Source organism: Carassius carassius, chromosome 3, assembly GCF_963082965.1.
Source record: "Carassius carassius chromosome 3, fCarCar2.1, whole genome shotgun sequence".
NCBI classification, from domain to species: domain Eukaryota; kingdom Metazoa; phylum Chordata; class Actinopteri; order Cypriniformes; family Cyprinidae; genus Carassius; species Carassius carassius.
The window spans coordinates 6,494,433-6,504,771 of NC_081757.1; positions in this window are offsets into that span (position 1 = coordinate 6,494,433).

The window sequence follows — 10,339 nt, forward strand, 5'->3', positions numbered from 1 at the left end:
AAATGAAGTTTGTCTGATGGTCTCTCTAAACTTCTCACAAGTGAAAAATCCCACAGATAAAATTAGTGAAAACTTAGTGAAAGAGGTTACATAACACTCAATAACAGACACAGTGCCAGCCGTCAACAACTGAGTCTGCTCTGCTCTGCTCTAATCTGCCCTCAGAGGTGAACAGAGTCAGGCAAATGACCATCTTGCATTCATTTTCACACAGGAAATGAGATTCATGTGTTTTGAGGCTAAGGTATTTGAACTTAACCACCATGAACCACAGAGACCAAAATGTTCTACATTTTCCTGTAAGTGGTGAAATTCTGTTGTGAAACTATAGTAATACTAACCAGTTTAACTATACTGTCCAATTCTGTCACAATCAGCACATTTCTTTTTTAAATATTTACAGCCATTGTTTTATTTTTCATACAAAGCATAAGACATTAAATTAAAAGATAGGGATTCTGCCATTATTTACTCATCATAGTGTTATTTTAGTATCATTGATTCAAGAGTACTATTATAAAAAATAATACTGTTTTAGTTTTTTGCTGACATTTTAACTAGATTTTATTTTGTTTTTTGTTTTCTGTTTTCTCTCAATTTTAGTTAAGGTTTGAGTCATTATACTGTGTTTTTGCCATTTTTATTTTATATTTGTCCATATTGATTTTTATATAAAAATCTTATAGTTTTTTTTTTTATTTAGTTTTAGTTCTTTTAGTACTTCAATAAACTTTAATTTATTTTATATATACATAATAGAGCACAATATGTGTGTGTCACAAGGTGACGATCTTTAGGGGCGGAACCAAAATTCGGGAAGTTTGGTTCCGCCCGGAAGTGTTTCCGCCCGGACCGGAAAAACAGAACACCGGAACTTCCGGTAGCGCCGTAAGAAGGAAAATCAGGGAATTCGATGCACCTGTGCCTAGTTAGGGACAGCGGTTGGTGATTGGAGGATACGCTGGACAAGGCAGTACTTAAGGCCAAGTTTATTTCCCAGTCTGGGAAGCTCTTTTTGGTGTGTGTGAAGCACTGGGTTGTGCCCGTCTTGGTACGCTGCTGGTAGCTGTCTAACTCTCTCTCTCCCTCAGGCTGGAATTGTATGATTGTGAAGACATCGCGAACCTTAAAGGTTGAGAAGTGAACAGATTATACGGCGAACTGAGACGACGTGAAAAAGGGGATTGGAAGTGGCATTGATGTGAGTACTAAGAGCCAGTCGAAAGTGCCCTGTATATTGACCTGGCGTTGTGTAGATCTCTCCAGGAGGAGGAGGGCGGCCCTACCCCTAATATAGTGTGGTGGGAGAGCCGAAGGAATACTTATTGAAGTAGTCACAACGACGACATCACTAGCTAGGCCGCATATTCCATCGCCAGATCCGAACCAAGCGAAGTGAAGGAAGACGGGTGTCCTTTCCGTACACTGAGTGTGGTGGGTGAGTCTTCGTGCTGTGAAAACCTATAATTTTGACGTGGTGCTGTATATTGCTGTGGGCTGCTGTGTATTGCCGTGTGTCCTGTCAGATAAACCCCCGCCTTCACGCACTTCGGCGTGGGAGGACAAGGAGATTGCTGGTCCTAGCCTAGTTCAGTACAGTATATGTTGTGAGCGTGCTTCAGATCTCCGGAGATAGCACGGTACGCTGTGTCCAGCCCAGAGGTGAAAGCCATCCAAAGCAGAGTAACTGTGTTTTGTGTCCAAGTTGATACCTGTGGAGAGGAAAGGAAAGAGAGTGAGTAACACAAGGAGAAACAGAGGAAACCTGTACTTACAGTGCGCTGTGTTCAGCCCAGAGGTGAGAGCCATTCAAAGCAAACTAACGGTGCTATTGTGCCCAAGTTGATATCTGTGGAGAGAAAAGGAGAGAGAGGGAATAACACGAGGAGGAATAGAGCGAACCCTGTACTTACAGTACGCTGTGTCCAGCCAGAGGTGAGAGCCATTTAAAGCAAACTAACTGTGCTATTGTGCCCAAGTTGATACCTGTGGAGAGAAAAGGAGAGAGAGGTGAATAACACGAGGAGGAATAGAGCGAACCCTGTACTTACAGTACGCTGTGTCCAGCCCAGAGGTGAGAGCCATTCAAAGCAAACTAACTGTGCTATTGTGCCCAAGTTGATACCTGTGGAGAGAAAAGGAGAGAGAGAGTGAATAACACGAGGAGGAATAGAGCGAACCCTGTACTTACAGTACGCTGTGTCCAGCCCAGAGGTGAGAGCCATTCGAAGCAAACTAACTGTGCTATTGTGCCCAAGTTGATACCTGTGGAGAGAAAAGGAGAGAGAGTGGGTAACACGAGGAGAGACTGAGGAAACCTGTACTTACGCCGCTGCCTGTGGAGAAAGAGAAAGCGAGTGAGCACCCAAGGAACGAACTGTGTGAACCAGTACTTACTGTGAGCTGTAATCAGCGAGGAGGTGAGAGCAAAACCAAGCTGAACTAACTGTGCCTGTGTGTCCCAGCCGCTGCCTGTGGAGAAAGAGAAAGCGAGTGAGCACCCAAGGAACGAACTGTGTGAACCAGTACTTACTGTGAGCTGTAATCAGCGAAGAGGTGAGAGCAAAACCAAGCTGAACTAACTGTGCCTGTGTGTCCCAGCCGTTGCCTGTGGAGAAAGAGAAAGAGCGTGAGCACCCAAGGAACGAACTGGGTGAATCAGTACTTACTGTGAGCTGTATTCAGCGAAGAGCCGTTGCCTGTGGAGGAAGAGAAAGAGAGTGGGCACCTCGAGAACGAACTGTGTGAACCAGTACTTACCGTGAGCTGTATTCAGCGAAGAGGAGGAAGAAGGAGGGCGCTACGGATACCTAAGACTCAGGCCGGGGCCCGAGCCCCACGCCCCGGATCCCCGTGGCCCCCTTGCTCCCTGACCTCTTCCCGGCCATAGCCCATCTGGAGGGCCGAGTCAGAGTTTAGTTTTAATTGCCCTTTCCCTATTCCCTAAGCTATTTTTAAATATTTAAATAAAGATTGTTTTATCACTTACTTGTTCTCGTGTTGTTTGGCCATTGGGTCGGGTTTGGGGACCTCCTCGAGGTGGAAGTTGAGAAGGGGTGTGGCTTAGTTAAAGCATAGCCAGCCCCTGGGTGTGACAGATTTGGCGTAGTCGGCAGGATTTCCACCTCGAGTTGAGTAACCAAGGTCGTCCAATGACCGACAACGCGGGGCTTTCAGCCCAACCCCGTGCCATGCCCGTTTTTATGGGGAGCCCCTGGATTCAAAAATATGGGGGGACAGAATCCGAGGTACGATTGTCTGAATGGAAGGCTCAACTAGAGTACTTGGCCGACCTACAGGGCCTTAGTGCAGCCCAGCGGCTTCAATTTGTGTTAAACTCCCTGGATGGAGAAGCGCGGCGAGAGGTGCATGCCGCCCCCGAAGCCGTTAGAGCCAACGCCCAAACCGTGTTCCAGTTCCTCACTGAACAGTATGGTGACCACACCCCCGTAGCTGCCCTTCGCTCCCAGTTCTTCAATTGTAAGCAGGGCCCCCGCCAACCGATTAGAGCTTTCGCCCTGAGGTTGCGAGAGCAATTCGCCCGACTACAGACCCGTCGGGACCACGGGTTGGGAGATGGAGAGACTCTATTGCGGGACCAGTTTCTTCTGGGGTTGAAGGAGGGTCCGGTGAGACAGAGCCTACGTATCCAGTTTCGAAGGGACCCGGGTCTTACGTTTGAAGATCTGAAGAAAGAGGCACTGGCCCTGGAAGGTGATGAGACTGAGGTGAGTGGTTCCCCAGTGTGTGCGGTTGTCAGTGAAGTAGCACCAGCACAACCCGGAGGCCCTGACTGGAAGCAAGCACTGAAGGCTGAACTTTTGAAAGATGTCCGCGATCAGATGTCTGAACTGTCTAAAGCCCTCGTAGGAGAATTGCGCCAAGGACGGGCGCGGGAGGAACCACGGCCGGCGCCCCGAGACCGAGTGTACTCAGAGGGAGGCCGAGAGCCGTTCAGGCGCCCGAACCACTTTAACCGGCCCCGTTTCGAATGGGACGAGCAAGGGCGACCCATCTGCAACCGCTGTGGCAAACCAGGTCACTATAGCCGCCAGTGTGGGCCCCGCAGGGCGTCAGAAGGGGGTTTTTAGGTCGGCCGGCCACTGTGGGTCGTGTGGCCGGGACCCCTCGAGAAGACCCTGGAAGAGGATATGGCTCTAGGAGCCAGATGATTGGGCGTAGCCCCGTGGCGAAGGTGAGAGTGTGCGGCAAGGAGATTCAATGCCTGGTAGACACAGGCTCCCAAGTGACGTTGTTTGCTGAGAGTTTATCCGAAGAAGTGTTTGGGAAACAAGGGGCACCAGGGGCGGAGGCCCCCTGGCTTACTCTGAAGGGCGCAAACGGCCTCGACATCCCATATATTGGCTACCGATTGACGGACCTAGAGGTTCACGGAGTGATGGTCCCCCAGAAAGGTGTGATTATCGTGCAAGACCATTGTCTGGGTGCACATCGAGCCCTGTTGGGCATGAATGTCCTCGCTGATTGCTGGGAAGAGCTATTTCGGGCTAGGCCCGTATCGGAGATACCACCTGCAGAGAGGCCCAAGTGGGAGTGTGTGGTAGCTGACTGTCGAAGGGTGCAAATGAGCCAAGTCCGCAGGGAACAGGAAGAGGTAGGAAGAGTGATGTGTCGTTTTGCTTTGTCTGTCCCCGCAAAAAGTGAGGCTGTTGTGTGGGCGCGAGTACCGCCCCGAAGAGCGGGCCCAGAAGAGTGGGTGCTGGTGGAGCCCCATGTGGATTGTCCACAAGTGGAAGTGGCACGAGGACTATCGACGGTCCGGCGGGGGAGAGTCCCCGTGAGGATACGGAATGTACATCCATACGCGGTGCAACTACATCGGCACCAACGATTAGCCCGTCTGACAACGGTTACATCCCACCAAGTAAGGGAAGAGAGGGATATTAGTTTTCGTCAGGTGTGCCCCACTGTCATCGAGGTGGCCCTGACACAAGTAGACACCCCATGGGGTGGTATGGAGAGGAGTGTGCCGAGCCACCTGGCGGGTGAGTCGTTACAAGGGGAGGATTTAGAGCAGGCACAGACACAGAAGTTACAGGCCCTCCTTCGGAGATGGCAGCATGTGTTCGCCACCCACGATGAAGACTACGGATGCACCCAGGTGGTACAACATCATATACCTACCGGGGATGCAGGGCCCAGCCGGGAGAGGTATCGCCCAATTCCGCCCACTTTGTATACCGAGGTACGTACACTCCTGCAAGGCATGCTGAAGCAAGGAGTTGTTAGGGAAAGCAGCAGCCCGTGGGCGGCCCCCATAGTGCTGGTGCAAAAGAAGACGGGGGCTTGGAGATTCTGCGTGGACTACCGTAAGCTGAACCTCGTGACTAAGAAAGACGCTTTCCCCTTGCCACGGATCGAAGATTCGCTTGCCAGCCTCACGCAGTCGGCATGGTACTCTACCCTAGATTTGGCCAGTGGCTACTGGCAGGTGCAGGTGGCCGAAGCAGACCGGGAGAAGACTGCCTTTACAACCCCGTTTGGACTATTTGAATGGGACCGGATGCCTTTCGGGCTCTGTAACGCTCCGGCCACCTTCCAGCGGCTGATGCAGCGGTGCTTGGGAGGTCAGTTAATGGAGTCAGTATTAGTTTACCTGGATGATGTGATTGTCTACTCCCCAGATTTTGATTCACACCTGAGGCACCTCGAGGAAGTCTTTCGGGCCATGGAGAAGTACGGATTGAAACTACAGCCCAATAAGTGTCACTTACTACGGAGAGAAGTCAACTTTCTGGGCCACGTGGTCAGTGCGGCTGGAGTGTCCGTAGATCCTGGAAAGGTATCGGCCGTGAAGGACTGGAAGGCCCCGAGGACAGTGAGGCAAGTGCGATCCTTTTTAGGATTTGTGGGATACTATAGGCGTTTCATAAAGGACTTTTCAAAAATTGCTAAACCCCTTAATCAGTTGCTGGTTGGCACAGGTCGTAACCGGGGCCGGGGGTCGCCCAACGTAGACTGGGATGCAAATTGTGAGTCGGCGTTCCAGACATTGAAGCAGGAGCTGCTACAGGCCCCTATCTTGGCATACGCAGATTTCACAAAACCATTCCTTTTGTATACAGATGCCAGCAATCTCGGGCTGGGAGCGGTGTTGGCTCAACGGCAGGACGGAGTTGAGAGGGTCATCGCGTACGCCAGCCGGAGCCTCCACCCAGCCGAGAGGAACGATGCGAACTATAGTTCTTTCAAATTGGAGCTGCTGGCGTTGAAGTGGGCCCTAAGTGAGAAATTTAAAGACTACCTCTGGGGTGCCAAGGTGACGATCATTACAGACAATAACCCATTAGTACACTTACAGACGGCGAAGCTGGGAGCCGTGGAGCAGCGGTGGGTGGCCCAACTGGCCAACTTTGACTATCAACTACAGTACCGACCAGGGCGTGAACACACGAACGCGGACGCCCTCTCAAGGCTGCCCGAAGCGGAAAGCCCCGGAGGGGCCAGCCCGGAGGAGGGCTATATGGTAGGAGCAGTAGAGGCACCAGGCAGCAGACAAGAGGCCGTGCCTGAGAACTGGGGATGGGATCCCCGTCGGTGGAGGGAGAGACAGGCCAGGGATCAAGATGTGCGGCTGGTAAGAGAATGGCTGGAACAGGGCCGACGGCTGACGCCAGCGGAGAGGTTAGCCCAGACGGATACTGGGAGGAGGCTGCTGGGGCAATGGGACAGGCTGGAGCTGAGAGATGGCGTTTTGTGCAGAAGGGTCAGTGACCCGAAGTTGGGCGAAGAAGTACGCCAGATCGTGGTACCCGCAGATGAGGTAACGGCTTTAGTTTCGGCGTACCACAACCAGTTGGGGCATCAGGGACAGGAGAGGACCGTGTCCCTGCTTAGGAGATTCTTCTTTTGGCCCGGGCTAGAGGCATCGGTGCACGCCCTAATTCAAGCTTGCCCGAGATGCATATTGTTTAAGTCCAGACGGGAGGTCCGAGCGCCAATGGTACCCATCCATGCGAAGGCCCCCCTTCATATCATGGCTATGGACTTCTTGACACTGGGCCGACCACGAGATCGCTACCAGAACATCTTGGTAATAACGGATTTGTTCACAAAGTACGCTTGGGCTATCCCCACCCTCGACCAGACTGCAACCACCACCGCTACAGTTTTATGGCGGGCCGTCTTCCAGACGTTCGGATGCCCGGAGTTTCTGCACTCCGATCAAGGAGCCAACTTTGAGTCCAGGGTAATTAGAGAACTATGCCAGTTGTACGGTTGCACGAAAACTCACACCACTTCGTATCATCCTCAGGGGAACGGCGGCTGTGAGAGATTCAATCAGACCCTATTGGGGCTGCTGGGGACCTTGGACCAACAACGGCAGGACGATTGGGTGAGTGCCTTGCCAAACCTCCTACAGGCCTATAACAACAGTATACATAGTACTACGGGTTACGCTCCCACTTACCTGATGTTTGGCAGACACATACGAATGCCTACTGACCTGGTCCTAGGAGTGATAGCCGACCAAGAGGAAGCAAGTGTAACGGAGTGGGTGGGGCGCCATCACCAGCGCTTGCATTTCGCCTACGAGCAGGTGTCGAAAAGGATACAGACGGCAGGAGAGAAAAGTAAGCGGTTGTATGATCGGACTGCTAGAGAAGCCCCTCTACTGCCAGGAGAGAGGGTGTTGGTGAGAGATAATCGGCGGCAGGGGAAGGGGAAACTGAGTGACCGTTGGGAGGCCACCCCTTATGTAGTCTGCCGGCAGCAGAGGCCGGGGCAGCCGGTCTATACCATCCGGCCAGAAGGGAAGTCAGGCCCCGACCGTGTGGTGCACCGGAACATGATTCGCCCATGCCCTAACTACCCTGAAGCCGTGGAAGAAGTCCCCACGGAACCTGTACCAGCGGCCCCCTGGATTGAAGGTTGGGCTGTGGTACCAGGGAGACCCGTGGTGGCACCACCCCCGATCGCCCCGAGAGAACCAGAAGCAGCCCCTGAACAAGCTGAGCCCGATTCACCAGTGAGACGATCCCAGCGAGAGAACCGAGGCCGACCCCCTGCCCGCTATGGGGAGTGGACAGCCCGAGGACGTTCTAGGGACTAGAACGGATTGGCGGGGGAGGATGTCACAAGGTGACGATCTTTAGGGGCGGAACCAAAATTCGGGAAGTTTGGTTCCGCCCGGAAGTGTTTCCGCCCGGACCGGAAAAACAGAACACCGGAACTTCCGGTAGCGCCGTAAGAAGGAAAATCAGGGAATTCGATGCACCTGTGCCTAGTTAGGGACAGCGGTTGGTGATTGGAGGATACGCTGGACAAGGCAGTACTTAAGGCCAAGTTTATTTCCCAGTCTGGGAAGCTCTTTTTGGTGTGTGTGAAGCACTGGGTTGTGCCCGTCTTGGTACGCTGCTGGTAGCTGTCTAACTCTCTCTCTCCCTCAGGCTGGAATTGTATGATTGTGAAGACATCGCGAACCTTAAAGGTTGAGAAGTGAACAGATTATACGGCGAACTGAGACGACGTGAAAAAGGGGATTGGAAGTGGCATTGATGTGAGTACTAAGAGCCAGTCGAAAGTGCCCTGTATATTGACCTGGCGTTGTGTAGATCTCTCCAGGAGGAGGAGGGCGGCCCTACCCCTAATATAGTGTGGTGGGAGAGCCGAAGGAATACTTATTGAAGTAGTCACAACGACGACATCACTAGCTAGGCCGCATATTCCATCGCCAGATCCGAACCAAGCGAAGTGAAGGAAGACGGGTGTCCTTTCCGTACACTGAGTGTGGTGGGTGAGTCTTCGTGCTGTGAAAACCTATAATTTTGACGTGGTGCTGTATATTGCTGTGGGCTGCTGTGTATTGCCGTGTGTCCTGTCAGATAAACCCCCGCCTTCACGCACTTCGGCGTGGGAGGACAAGGAGATTGCTGGTCCTAGCCTAGTTCAGTACAGTATATGTTGTGAGCGTGCTTCAGATCTCCGGAGATAGCACGGTACGCTGTGTCCAGCCCAGAGGTGAAAGCCATCCAAAGCAGAGTAACTGTGTTTTGTGTCCAAGTTGATACCTGTGGAGAGGAAAGGAAAGAGAGTGAGTAACACAAGGAGAAACAGAGGAAACCTGTACTTACAGTGCGCTGTGTTCAGCCCAGAGGTGAGAGCCATTCAAAGCAAACTAACGGTGCTATTGTGCCCAAGTTGATATCTGTGGAGAGAAAAGGAGAGAGAGGGAATAACACGAGGAGGAATAGAGCGAACCCTGTACTTACAGTACGCTGTGTCCAGCCAGAGGTGAGAGCCATTTAAAGCAAACTAACTGTGCTATTGTGCCCAAGTTGATACCTGTGGAGAGAAAAGGAGAGAGAGGTGAATAACACGAGGAGGAATAGAGCGAACCCTGTACTTACAGTACGCTGTGTCCAGCCCAGAGGTGAGAGCCATTCAAAGCAAACTAACTGTGCTATTGTGCCCAAGTTGATACCTGTGGAGAGAAAAGGAGAGAGAGAGTGAATAACACGAGGAGGAATAGAGCGAACCCTGTACTTACAGTACGCTGTGTCCAGCCCAGAGGTGAGAGCCATTCGAAGCAAACTAACTGTGCTATTGTGCCCAAGTTGATACCTGTGGAGAGAAAAGGAGAGAGAGTGGGTAACACGAGGAGAGACTGAGGAAACCTGTACTTACGCCGCTGCCTGTGGAGAAAGAGAAAGCGAGTGAGCACCCAAGGAACGAACTGTGTGAACCAGTACTTACTGTGAGCTGTAATCAGCGAGGAGGTGAGAGCAAAACCAAGCTGAACTAACTGTGCCTGTGTGTCCCAGCCGCTGCCTGTGGAGAAAGAGAAAGCGAGTGAGCACCCAAGGAACGAACTGTGTGAACCAGTACTTACTGTGAGCTGTAATCAGCGAAGAGGTGAGAGCAAAACCAAGCTGAACTAACTGTGCCTGTGTGTCCCAGCCGTTGCCTGTGGAGAAAGAGAAAGAGCGTGAGCACCCAAGGAACGAACTGGGTGAATCAGTACTTACTGTGAGCTGTATTCAGCGAAGAGCCGTTGCCTGTGGAGGAAGAGAAAGAGAGTGGGCACCTCGAGAACGAACTGTGTGAACCAGTACTTACCGTGAGCTGTATTCAGCGAAGAGGAGGAAGAAGGAGGGCGCTACGGATACCTAAGACTCAGGCCGGGGCCCGAGCCCCACGCCCCGGATCCCCGTGGCCCCCTTGCTCCCTGACCTCTTCCCGGCCATAGCCCATCTGGAGGGCCGAGTCAGAGTTTAGTTTTAATTGCCCTTTCCCTATTCCCTAAGCTATTTTTAAATATTTAAATAAAGATTGTTTTATCACTTACTTGTTCTCGTGTTGTTTGGCCATTGGGTCG